The following is an 11,657-nucleotide window of genomic DNA, read 5'->3' as shown; positions in this document are numbered from 1 at the left end:
TCCAAACACAACAGCACCAAAACAGCTTCCAAAATAACAATCTTCACAGCACACCTCACAGACTTCACCACAACATACCAGTCTTCAACACAGGAAGGAACCATTAATTAGAGGAAGAAGTATCACCTTCACCTTCAGAGCCTTTAGAGCTTTCAGAGCTGCCACTAGATTGAGCATTTGATCTCTCACTTGAAGTATTGGCATCTGAGTCTTTGGTCTCACCAGCCTTCTCCACCTCTTCCTTCTCTAGGCCACTAATAAGAGCCTCCAAAGCCTCTTTTCTTGCTTTGGCAACCCTAATACCATTCTCTAGTTCTTTGCAGGTTTCTTTCAACTGATCAATTAAACTCCCTTGAGATGCAGGCTCCTTTCTGGCAGATGTCATGACAACATCATTGACATGGCTTCCCTCAAACAGCTTATAATGAATGGATAGTGGGGGCTTTCTTCTGCTTGGAATGTCATTTGCATTGAGTATGTCTGGCTGTTGACTCAAGATAATACCACAAATAATGGATGAGAAGGTAATGGGCAGCTTCACAACATTTGTGGAGGCATGTCTAATAATTTGGTCAAACATAAACTTTCCAAAATCATAGTTAATTCTAGTTCCAATTGCATCAATGATTCTTCCAAGACTAATGGAGATGGTAGAGATATGATTAGTAGGCACCCAATTAGCTGAACCAATCTTGTGCAAGATGGCATATTTGACAGTTAGCTTGCTAGCTGATAGGTGATTCCTACTAGGCCATTCCTTAACTTGGCCAGCTGTAATAATCCTACAGACCTCATTGTCTGTAGTCTCTAGATCCACTCCTCCATCAGTTCCTCTCCCTAGGAACTTGTTGATGATGGTTGGTGAGAATCTCACACACCTACCTCTTACAAAAACTTTGCAAAATTCCCTGCTGCTACTTTCAGAAATCTCCTCAGGGATATTTACAACAAATTCTTTTACCAACCCCTCATAGCATTGGGGAAGAGCAACCACAGTTTTCATCAATCCAGCATTCTTGATTAAATCCATGACTTCCTTTACTTCAACAACCTCTTTTCCCATCTCTCTTTCAACCGCTACCCTCCTCTGAATGACAAACTTCCATTTTGCAGCACCGTCTTCTAAGTGAAAAGAGATGTTGTCTAAGTGTACAGCTGCAACTTTGCTTGGACACTTCTTAACAGCCTGCCTTTTTGCAGGGGAGATTTCTGGGACATCGTCTTCGACATCCTCATCAGAGTCAGAACTCTCACTTTCTTTCCTCTTCTTAACCTCAACCTTTCTCCATGATTTGGAGGGTCCTACACCAGCAGTCTTCTTCCTAGTCCTGGATGTCATCATTTCAGCCACAGTTTTTCCTTTCCTAGTCTTCAATTTCCTAGAAGCACTTGGTTTTACATGGTGAACCAAAGTGTCATCCTCTTCCTCTGAACTCTCTTCCTCCAAATCAATACTATCCTCAACAGTATCAGGAGACATGCTAGCTGGTTTCTTGCTAGGTAAATTTTTCCCAAGAGAACATAATCCCTCAGCAGCTACTTCCTTTTCTGTCTTAGATGAGTCATCATCTTTCTCAACTTGGGTTTCCACCTCAGGAGAGGGGTCCCTTCTGGATAGAGGGGTAAAAATATCCTTGACTCCATGTTCTTCATTCAGAATCCTAGTAACTTGCTTAGTTCCAGCCATGGAAGAGGGGTCTGGGGCGTCACCAGGTATCATACACAGAGGAGTCACGTCCATAAAATCTTCATCTAAAAACTCCATGGAGGGAGTTCTTGTATGATGAAAGGGTTTTGAGCTAGATGATGATGGATGCTGAGACATGTTGTTGAACTTTTGAAGGAAATTTATTTTCCCTAACAGAGGTTCTCTGAGTAGTTTGATGAAGATGGAAAGAGTTGTGTTCAGGTAGAGCGTGCAAATTGTGAGAGAATTCTTTACTTTGAATTAATTTTTAATGATAGCAAATTGTGTGATCATCATCCAAATGTTGGTTGTGCATTACATTACATGATACATTTGTGTTTTATTGTGTTTTCATACCACTCTATTGTTGCATAACTGTACATATAGACCTACATTGATACTTCTCTTAAAATAACAATTATAATGCATTTTGTGTCAGTATGCATCAATACATAAGCCTCTACATCGATACATACTGCATGTGGTATATCACAAAACTCCTTCTGTTCAGTATGCATCGATGCATACGAGTCATGCATCAATACATGAAAGACAAAAGGCTTTATGCATCGATCCATACGATCCCTGCATCGATACATGACCAATTGAAACAGCCTGTGTATCAATGCATACGCATTAGGCATCGATACATACTAGTGGAAAAATCACATGCATCAATACATACGAATTATGCATCGATACATGATTAATCCATTTCACCAAAAATTCACTTATCTTACAGTATGCATCGATGAATACTCTCATGTATCAATGCATAAGTCTGTTTTATGTTCTAAACAGCTTCTGTTTTTGCATATATAAGAAATGTTATGACAGCTGTGGCAACATACGAATTCTTTGAGGGAAAACAATTGAACACAAGATCAAAAGCAGTGTTGGAGCAATTGTTTGAGAGCACATAGAAACCTGGAAGAGACTTCATCTTCTTCATCTTCTCAATCACTTTTCTTCAAGAACATCAACACATAATAATTCTTGTTCTTTGGATTAAAGGATTATCGAGATAACGTTCAGTGGTACGATCAAGGATCTAGCTGTGGTTTTCAGCGGAACGATCGAGGATCTAGCTGAGTTGAAGATTGAAGGGGGTTTCTAGGAAAAACCTACTGGTTTGTCCTTCAAGAATTGGAGTGTTCTTGAGGGTTTGGGAGTCACGTTTGCAGAACAGATTCAGCTGCAGCGTTACGTTTGGAGATCGGGGGATTTCGCAAGCAGGTCATGGAACCAGTGAATTGTTTGCAACTTCGTGCAGGAAATTCTTGATCGTGCTCAGATCAAGTGAAGGTTCATACAAGAAGAAGTTCTTGGAATTTAGAATTCTGTCTTTGTATCATAACCTTGTATCAACGGATTCGGCAATAATTGATAATCAAAGTTCTCAATTTCATTTGAAATTGAGAGGGAGACGTACCCACACGCGAGGACGACGTGGGGAACTTCCTTACCAAATCTTTGCGTATCGTATTCTTACCTTACTCCTTTTTACGTTTAAAACAGTTTTCGCAATTTCAGTTAGTGTGTGTTGTGATTGTTCGTTTTGCAAGACAGCAGTGGCAAGAAAACAATTTTAATTAACCACTACTGCTGTTCATCATTGATCACATACACACCAACTGTTTGACAAAATTGTTAGCTAGGTTTTATTCATTGGAAATAGACGTTAATGATAAGTGCATTTAATTAGCCAAAAATTCTGGTGTGGATTGTTTCTGTCATTCTTATTCAAATCCAGCATTAAGCTCGTGTGTCCGGTTTTCTAGTAGCGGTTCAGAATAGACGGAAGTCGATTCGGGACTGATTTTTTTCCGCCAATTTTAAAAACTCTGATAAAACTTTAAATCCGTTAAATTTCAAAGAGGTGATCTATTCACCCCCCCTCTCGATCACTAGCCACACCGTCTAACAAGTGGTATCAGAGCGCCGGTTCGCTGGTGCTCTGTGGCTGCCTGTAACAGTATGGATTCTGAACCAAAGGGGCGTATAATAGAGCGCCTACTTTCAACGGTGAAAATTACGGCTACTGGAAAGACTGCATGCGAGTTCATATAAATTCTGTGGATAGGTTAGTATGGGCTGCCATTGAAAATGGTCCGTTTCAAATTACTATGACAAATGCGGCTGGCGCCATAGTACCTAAACCAGAAGATGATTGGAATGAGAAAGATGAGAAAAAGTGGTCGTGTGATTGGAAAGCTCGAAACATGCTAATTTCAGCACTTGGTGTTGATGAGTATTATCGAGTATCTCATTGCACGACAGCTAAAGAAATGTGGGATGCTTTAGAAGTTGCCCATGAGGGTACTACTGAAGTAAAACAGTCCCGCATTAACACACTCAATCAAGAATTTGAGCTCTTTCGCATGAAACAAGGAGAATCTATCTCCGACATGCAAAAGAGATTCACTCACCTAACTAACCGATTGAATGCGCTTGGAAAACCTATTTCCAATGAAATTGCTACTAATAAAATTCTCAGGTGTCTTAGCAGGGAGTTGCAACCTAAAGTAACAACAATTAAGGAAGCCAACGATCTTACAAGACTTACGATTACAACTCTGTTTGGAAAGCTGGAAGAACATCAACAAGCATTGGAAAGTCTTGAAAAATATGAGAACAAAAGTAAGAAGGAAAAGGAGAAGAAAAGAGACAAAGAGGGAGAGAAGAAGCCAGTAGCTCTTGTGGCCTCTAGCTCTAAGTCCTCACGAAAAGAGCAAAGTGACAATGATTCTAGTAGTGACAAAGATTCAGATGATGAGGAAATGAGACATTTTGTAAGGAGATATAATAGATTCATTCGAAAGAATGGAGTCAAGCATTCCGACAAAAATCTCATGAAGTTTCGAAGACAATCTACAGATTCAAAACAGGAAGAGAATAAGAAGAGTAGAGGAAGAGGATCTTGTTTTAATTGTGGTAAATCTGGACATTATAAAACAGATTGTCCTATGAAGTATAAGGATCAAGGAAAAGCTCCACCAAAAGGGTACAGCAAACAAAGAAGAGCTTACATTGCATGGGAAAGTGATAGTGATTCATCAAGCACACAAAGTTCAAGTGATAGTGATGAAACCGCAAATCTGTGCCTTACGGCTCACACCAAAAATCTGTCCTACCACAAGAAGAAAAACAATGACAAAAAGGTAAAACAAGCCTATTACAATAATTTCTCCTCTATGTCTTTTTCGGAACTAAAAATAGCTTTTGAAAAACTGCATAACGAAGCTGTAGATGCTTTTAAAAGACTATCTTCCGACAAACATATTTTCTCATTTTTGGAAGGTAAAGTAAACAAAGCTGAAATTGATTTAGAAGCCTTGAAAGCTAGTATTGCAGAAAATTCAAAAACTATTGACATTGATGGATGTAGTAGAGTTAGGTATTGTGACGCTTGTTATATTTGGCAAAAAGAGGTAAACACTCTTAAGGTCAAATTAAAGAAGGCGCTACAACCTAAAGTTACTTATGCCGTTGACTCTAGGTTGTTTAAGAAGTCATTAAATCCTCCATATGCAAAATACTCTTTTATTCCAAAGGATTTAATGAACAAGAATAAACAAACGCATCATCATGGTTTATGTCATTATTGTTGTCGTGCTGGCCATACCATTGAGAAATGCAAGTTTAGGAGATTTCTTGTTCCTAAAGGTATTTATCAATGGAAGCCAAAAGGCAACCATGTTAGCACTTACCCACTCGGACCCAATGAAAATTGGGTACCAACTTCTCTCTTTTGATATTGTAGGATGAGTGCCTTGCCTCCGTAGATAGAAGATGGTTTCTTGACAGCGGCTGCTCAAGGCACATGACCGGTGACATATCGCTTTTCATAGACTTCAAAGCAAAGAAGAAGGGATATGTTACTTATGGAGACAATAACAAAGGAGCTATACTCGGCAAAGGTAGTGTAGGTAATCCCTCTACCACTACTATTTATGATGTCCATTTAGTAGAGGGGCTTAAACACAACTTGTTAAGCATAAGTCAATTGCGTGACAAGGGTTATAAAGTTTCTTTCACAAAAACCTGCTGCATAATTGAACATGCTGAACAGAACATTGTGTTTAAGGGAGTAAGGGTAAATAAGATAATAAGCGTTTACTTACTGTTGAAGAATCTGTCTATGTTTCTTTTGATGAGTCTTATCCGAAAAATGTCGGAAAAGGTATTTCTTTTGATGACGCAGGTGTATCTACAGAAGACATACTCAAGGAAGCTGTTGAGGAAACTGATCAGTCCAAAACAGCTGCCCATGAGTAGGAGGAAGATACTAGTCATGAAGAAAATGAGGAAGAAAAGACAGCTGAAGTGAAGGATCTTCCAACAGCTTGGAAATCCTCAAAAGACCATCCCATTGACAACATCTTGGAAGACATTTCAAAGGGAGTAATGACCCGTTCTAAGATAAGTAACCTTTGTTCTCACTTCGCGTTTGTTTCACAAGTAGAACCTAAAAATGCCAAAGAGGCCTTGATTGATGAATTTTGGCTAATGGCCATGCAAGAAGAGCTTAATCAATTTAAAAGAAATGACGTTTGGGAACTTGTCCCTCTTCTGCGAGATCATCATATCATAGGCACTAAGTGGGTTTTTAGAAATAAGCTTGATGAAAACGGAGTGATTACTAGGAACAAGGCACGTTTAGTAGCACAAGGGTATAACCAAGAGGAGGGCATAGACTATGAGGAAACTTATGCTCCAGTTGCTCGCCTTGAAGCTATACGTCTTTTGCTTGCCTATGCGTGTTCTAAGGATTTTAAGCTTTACCAAATGGACGTAAAGAGTGCTTTTCTTAATGGTGTCATAAATGAAGAAGTATATGTTTCACAACCTCCTGGTTTTGAAAATGCTGAAAATCCAGATCATGTTTACAAATTAAAACGAGCTTTGTATGGTCTTAAACAAGCCCCTCGGGTTTGGTATGAAAGGCTTAGCAAATTCCTAATTGATCATGGATACTCAAGAGGTAAGGTGGACAATACTCTCTTTATTAAACACAAAGGGAAGCACATTCTTTTAGTTCATGTCTATGTCGACGATATAATATTTGGTTCAACTAACATACACTTGGTCGAGGAATTTTCTAAGGTTATGCAGGGTGAATTTGAGATGAGTCTAATGGGGGAGCTGAACTATTTCCTAGGACTGCAGATAAAGCGACTTGATGAGGGTACAGCAGTGTGTCAAACAAAATACTGCAGAAAACTACTCAAGCGCTTTGGAATAAATGACTCAAAATCAATTGACACCCCTATGCCTACCAACGGGAATCTGGATAAGGATAAGCATGTTTCTTCTTATCTATATTATGCCTCACCTTGGGTGATGAGATTTGTTTTAGATTTCATTTATGCCTCACAAGATTACATCAACAGAGGTAATATCAATCCTTTCTACAATTCTCTTACTGCTAAGTGGTTGTATATGTTAGAACAAATGTTCTTACTCTCGTTGATATTAATTTGGTTGCATTTATTGTTTGCCTATATTGTTTGAACATTACAATAATCTGACTTATGAATCTTTCTTGGGCATAACCATCATAACATAGTGCAAAATGCATATCCATACTGCATCAAAAGTCATTAAAATCTGGTTTGGCATCAGTATGCATCGACACAAAACATGTATGCATCGATCCATATATTCTGGATTTCAATTTCTTTTAACCAACTGGCTCAGGATGCATCGATGCATCCATCGCATGTATCGATACACAGACCTGTTATAAACAAAAATGAATGATAGGCATTGATTCATGGCCATTTGCATCGACACATACTGATGCTATTTGAATTAAATGCATTTCATCTCACTGCATTTCATCTCATTTTGCTCAAGTTTTATTTTATTGCACAATATATGGTTTAGCTTATGTAATTCTTAAACTCGTTCGTATCTTTAAATGGTTTTCTCTTTCTGTTTATCTCTATTGTTATTACCCTTATTCGTCATTCTTTGTGAATGATTCTTTACATTGAAGCTTCCTTCTTTGTGATTGATAGCTTGTTATCCATTTTTTTTGCCATGTCCTGCTACACTATGCTACCTTGATAAATCTGTTTCTTCCTCTTTTTGATGTTGACAAAGGGGGAGAAAATGCAGATATGCACAAACTCAGGGGGAGTTTATCACACATCTTGCCAAGAATTTCCCATCATCAAAAAGGGGGAGTTTTTGAGAGAATTCTTTAGTTTGAATTAATTTTTAATGATAGCAAATTGTGTGATCATCATCCAAATGTTGGTTGTGCATTACATTACATGATACATTTGTGTTTTATTATGTTTTCATCCCACTCTATTGTTGCATAACTGTACATATAGACCTACATTGATACTTCTCTTAAAATAACAATTATAATGCATTTTGTGTCAGTATGCATCAATACATAAGCCTCTGCATCGATACATACTGCATGTGGTATATCACAAAACTCCTTCTGTTCAGTATGCATCGATGCATACGAGTCATGCATCAATACATGAAAGGCAAAAGGCTTTATGCATCGATCCATACGATCCCTGCATCGATACATGACCAATTGAAACAGCCTGTGTATCAATGCATACGTATTAGGCATCGATACATACTAGTGGAAAAATCACATGCATCAATACATACGAATTATGCATCGATACATGATTAATCCATTTCACCAAAAATTCACTTATCTTACAGTATGCATCGATGCATACTCTCATGTATCAATGCATAAGTCTGTTTTATGTTCTAAACAGCTTCTGTTTTTGCATATATAAGAAATGTTATGACAGCAGTGGCAACATACGAATTCTTTGAGGGAAAACAATTGAACACAAGATCAAAAGCAGTGTTGGAGCAATTGTTTGAGAGCACATAGAAACCTGAAAGAGACTTCATCTTCTTCATCTTCTCAATCACTTTTCTTCAAGAACATCAACACATAATAATTCTTGTTCTTTGGATTAAAGGATTATCGAGATAACGTTCAGTGGTACGATCAAGGATCTAGCTGTGGTTTTCAGCGGAACGATCGAGGATCTAGCTGAGTTGAAGATTGAAGGGGGTTTCTAGAAAAAACCTACTGGTTTGTCCTTCAAGAATTGGAGTGTTCTTGAGGGTTTGGGAGTCACGTTTGCAGAACAGATTCAGCCGCAGCGTTGCGTTTGGAGATCGGGGGATTTCGCAAGCAGGTCATGGAACCGGTGAATTGTTTGCAACTTCGTGCAGGAAATTCTTGATCGTGCTCAGATCAAGTGAAGGTTCATACAAGAAGAAGTTCTTGGAATTTAGAATTCTGTCTTTGTATCATAACCTTGTAACAACGGATTCGGCAATAATTGATAATCAAAGTTCTCAATTTCATTTGAAATTGAGAGGGAGACGTACCCACACGCGAGGACGACGTGGGGAACTTCCTTACCAAATCTCTGCGTATCGTATTCTTACCTTACTCCTTTTTATGTTTAAAACAGTTTTCGCAATTTCAGTTAGTGTGTGTTGTGATTGTTCGTTTTGCAAGACAACAGTGGCAAGAAAACAATTTTAATTAACCACTACTGCTGTTCATCATTGATCACATACACACCAACTGTTTGACAAAATTGTTAGCTAGGTTTTATTCATTGGAAATAGACGTTAATGATAAGTGCATTCAATTAGCCAAAAATTCTGGTGTGGATTGTTTCTGTCATTCTTATTCAAATCCAGCATTAAGCTCGTGTGTCCGGTTTTCTAGTAGCGGTTCAGAATAGACGAAAGTCGATTCGGGACTGATTTTTTTCCGCCAATTTTAAAAACTCTGATAAAACTTTAAATCCGTTAAATTTCAAAGAGGTGATCTATTCACCCCCCCTCTCGATCACTAGCCACACCGTCTAACAAGTGGTATCAGAGCGCCGGTTCGCTGGTGCTCTGTGGCTGCCTGTAACAGTATGGATTCTGAACCAAAGGGGGCGTATAATAGAGCGCCTATTTTCAACGGTGAAAATTACGGCTACTGGAAAGACTGCATGCGAGTTCATATAAATTCTGTGGATAGGTTAGTATGGGCTGCCATTGAAAATGGTTCGTTTCAAATTACTATGACAAATGCGGCTGGCGCCATAGTACCTAAACCAGAAGATGATTGGAATGAGAAAGATGAGAAAAAGTGGTCGTGTGATTGGAAAGCTCGAAACATGCTAATTTCAGCACTTGGTGTTGATGAGTATTATCGAGTATCTCATTGCACGACAGCTAAAGAAATGTGGGATGCTTTAGAAGTTGCCCATGAGGGTACTACTGAAGTAAAACAGTCCCGCATTAACACACTCAATCAAGAATTTGAGCTCTTTCGCATGAAACAAGGAGAATCTATCTCCGACATGCAAAAGAGATTCACTCACCTAACTAACCGATTGAATGCGCTTGGAAAACCTATTTCCAATGAAATTGCTACTAATAAAATTCTCAGGTGTCTTAGCAGGGAGTTGCAACCTAAAGTAACAACAATTAAGGAAGCCAACGATCTTACAAGACTTACGATTACAACTCTGTTTGGAAAGCTGGAAGAACATCAACAAGCATTGGAAAGTCTTGAAAAATATGAGAACAAAAGTAAGAAGGAAAAGGAGAAGAAAAGAGACAAAGAGGGAGAGAAGAAGCCAATAGCTCTTGTGGCCTCTAGCTCTAAGTCCTCACGAAAAGAGCAAAGTGACAATGATTCTAGTAGTGACAAAGATTCAGATGATGAGGAAATGAGACATTTTGTAAGGAGATATAATAGATTCATTCGAAAGAATGGAGTCAAGCATTCCGACAAAAATCTCATGAAGTTTCGAAGACAATCTACAGATTCAAAACAGGAAGAGAATAAGAAGAGTAGAGGAAGAGGATCTTGTTTTAATTGTGGTAAATCTGGACATTATAAAACAGATTGTCCTATGAAGTATAAGGATCAAGGAAAAGCTCCACCAAAAGGGTACAGCAAACAAAGAAGAGCTTACATTGCATGGGAAAGTGATAGTGATTCATCAAGCACACAAAGTTCAAGTGATAGTGATGAAACCGCAAATCTGTGCCTTACGGCTCACACCAAAAATCTGTCCTACCACAAGAAGAAAAACAATGACAAAAAGGTAAAACAAGCCTATTACAATAATTTCTCCTCTATGTCTTTTTCGGAACTAAAAATAGCTTTTGAAAAACTGCATAACGAAGCTGTAGATGCTTTTAAAAGACTATCTTCCGACAAACATATTTTCTCATTTTTGGAAGGTAAAGTAAACAAAGCTGAAATTGATTTAGAAGCCTTGAAAGCTAGTATTGCAGAAAATTCAAAAACTATTGACATTGATGGATGTAGTAGAGTTAGGTATTGTGACGCTTGTTATATTTGGCAAAAAGAGGTAAACACTCTTAAGGTCAAATTAAAGAAGGCGCTACAACCTAAAGTTACTTATGCCGTTGACTCTAGGTTGTTTAAGAAGTCATTAAATCCTCCATATGCAAAATACTCTTTTATTCCAAAGGATTTAATGAACAAGAATAAACAAACGCATCATCATGGTTTATGTCATTATTGTTGTCGTGCTGGCCATACCATTGAGAAATGCAAGTTTAGGAGATTTCTTGTTCCTAAAGGTATTTATCAATGGAAGCCAAAAGGCAACCATGTTAGCACTTACCCACTCGGACCCAATGAAAATTGGGTACCAACTTCTCTCTTTTGATATTGTAGGATGAGTGCCTTGCCTCCGTAGATAGAAGATGGTTTCTTGACAGCGGCTGCTCAAGGCACATGACCGGTGACATATCGCTTTTCATAGACTTCAAAGCAAAGAAGAAGGGATATGTTACTTATGGAGACAAAAACAAAGGAGCTATACTCGGCAAAGGTAGTGTAGGTAATCCCTCTACCACTACTATTTATGATGTCCATTTAGTAGAGGGGCTTAAACACAACTTGTTAAGCATAAGTCAATTGCGT

The sequence above is a fragment of the Lathyrus oleraceus genome, chromosome 1, assembly GCF_024323335.1.
Source record: "Lathyrus oleraceus cultivar Zhongwan6 chromosome 1, CAAS_Psat_ZW6_1.0, whole genome shotgun sequence".
Lineage (NCBI taxonomy): Eukaryota > Viridiplantae > Streptophyta > Magnoliopsida > Fabales > Fabaceae > Lathyrus > Lathyrus oleraceus.
Note: the sequence above shows the minus strand (reverse complement) of the source record.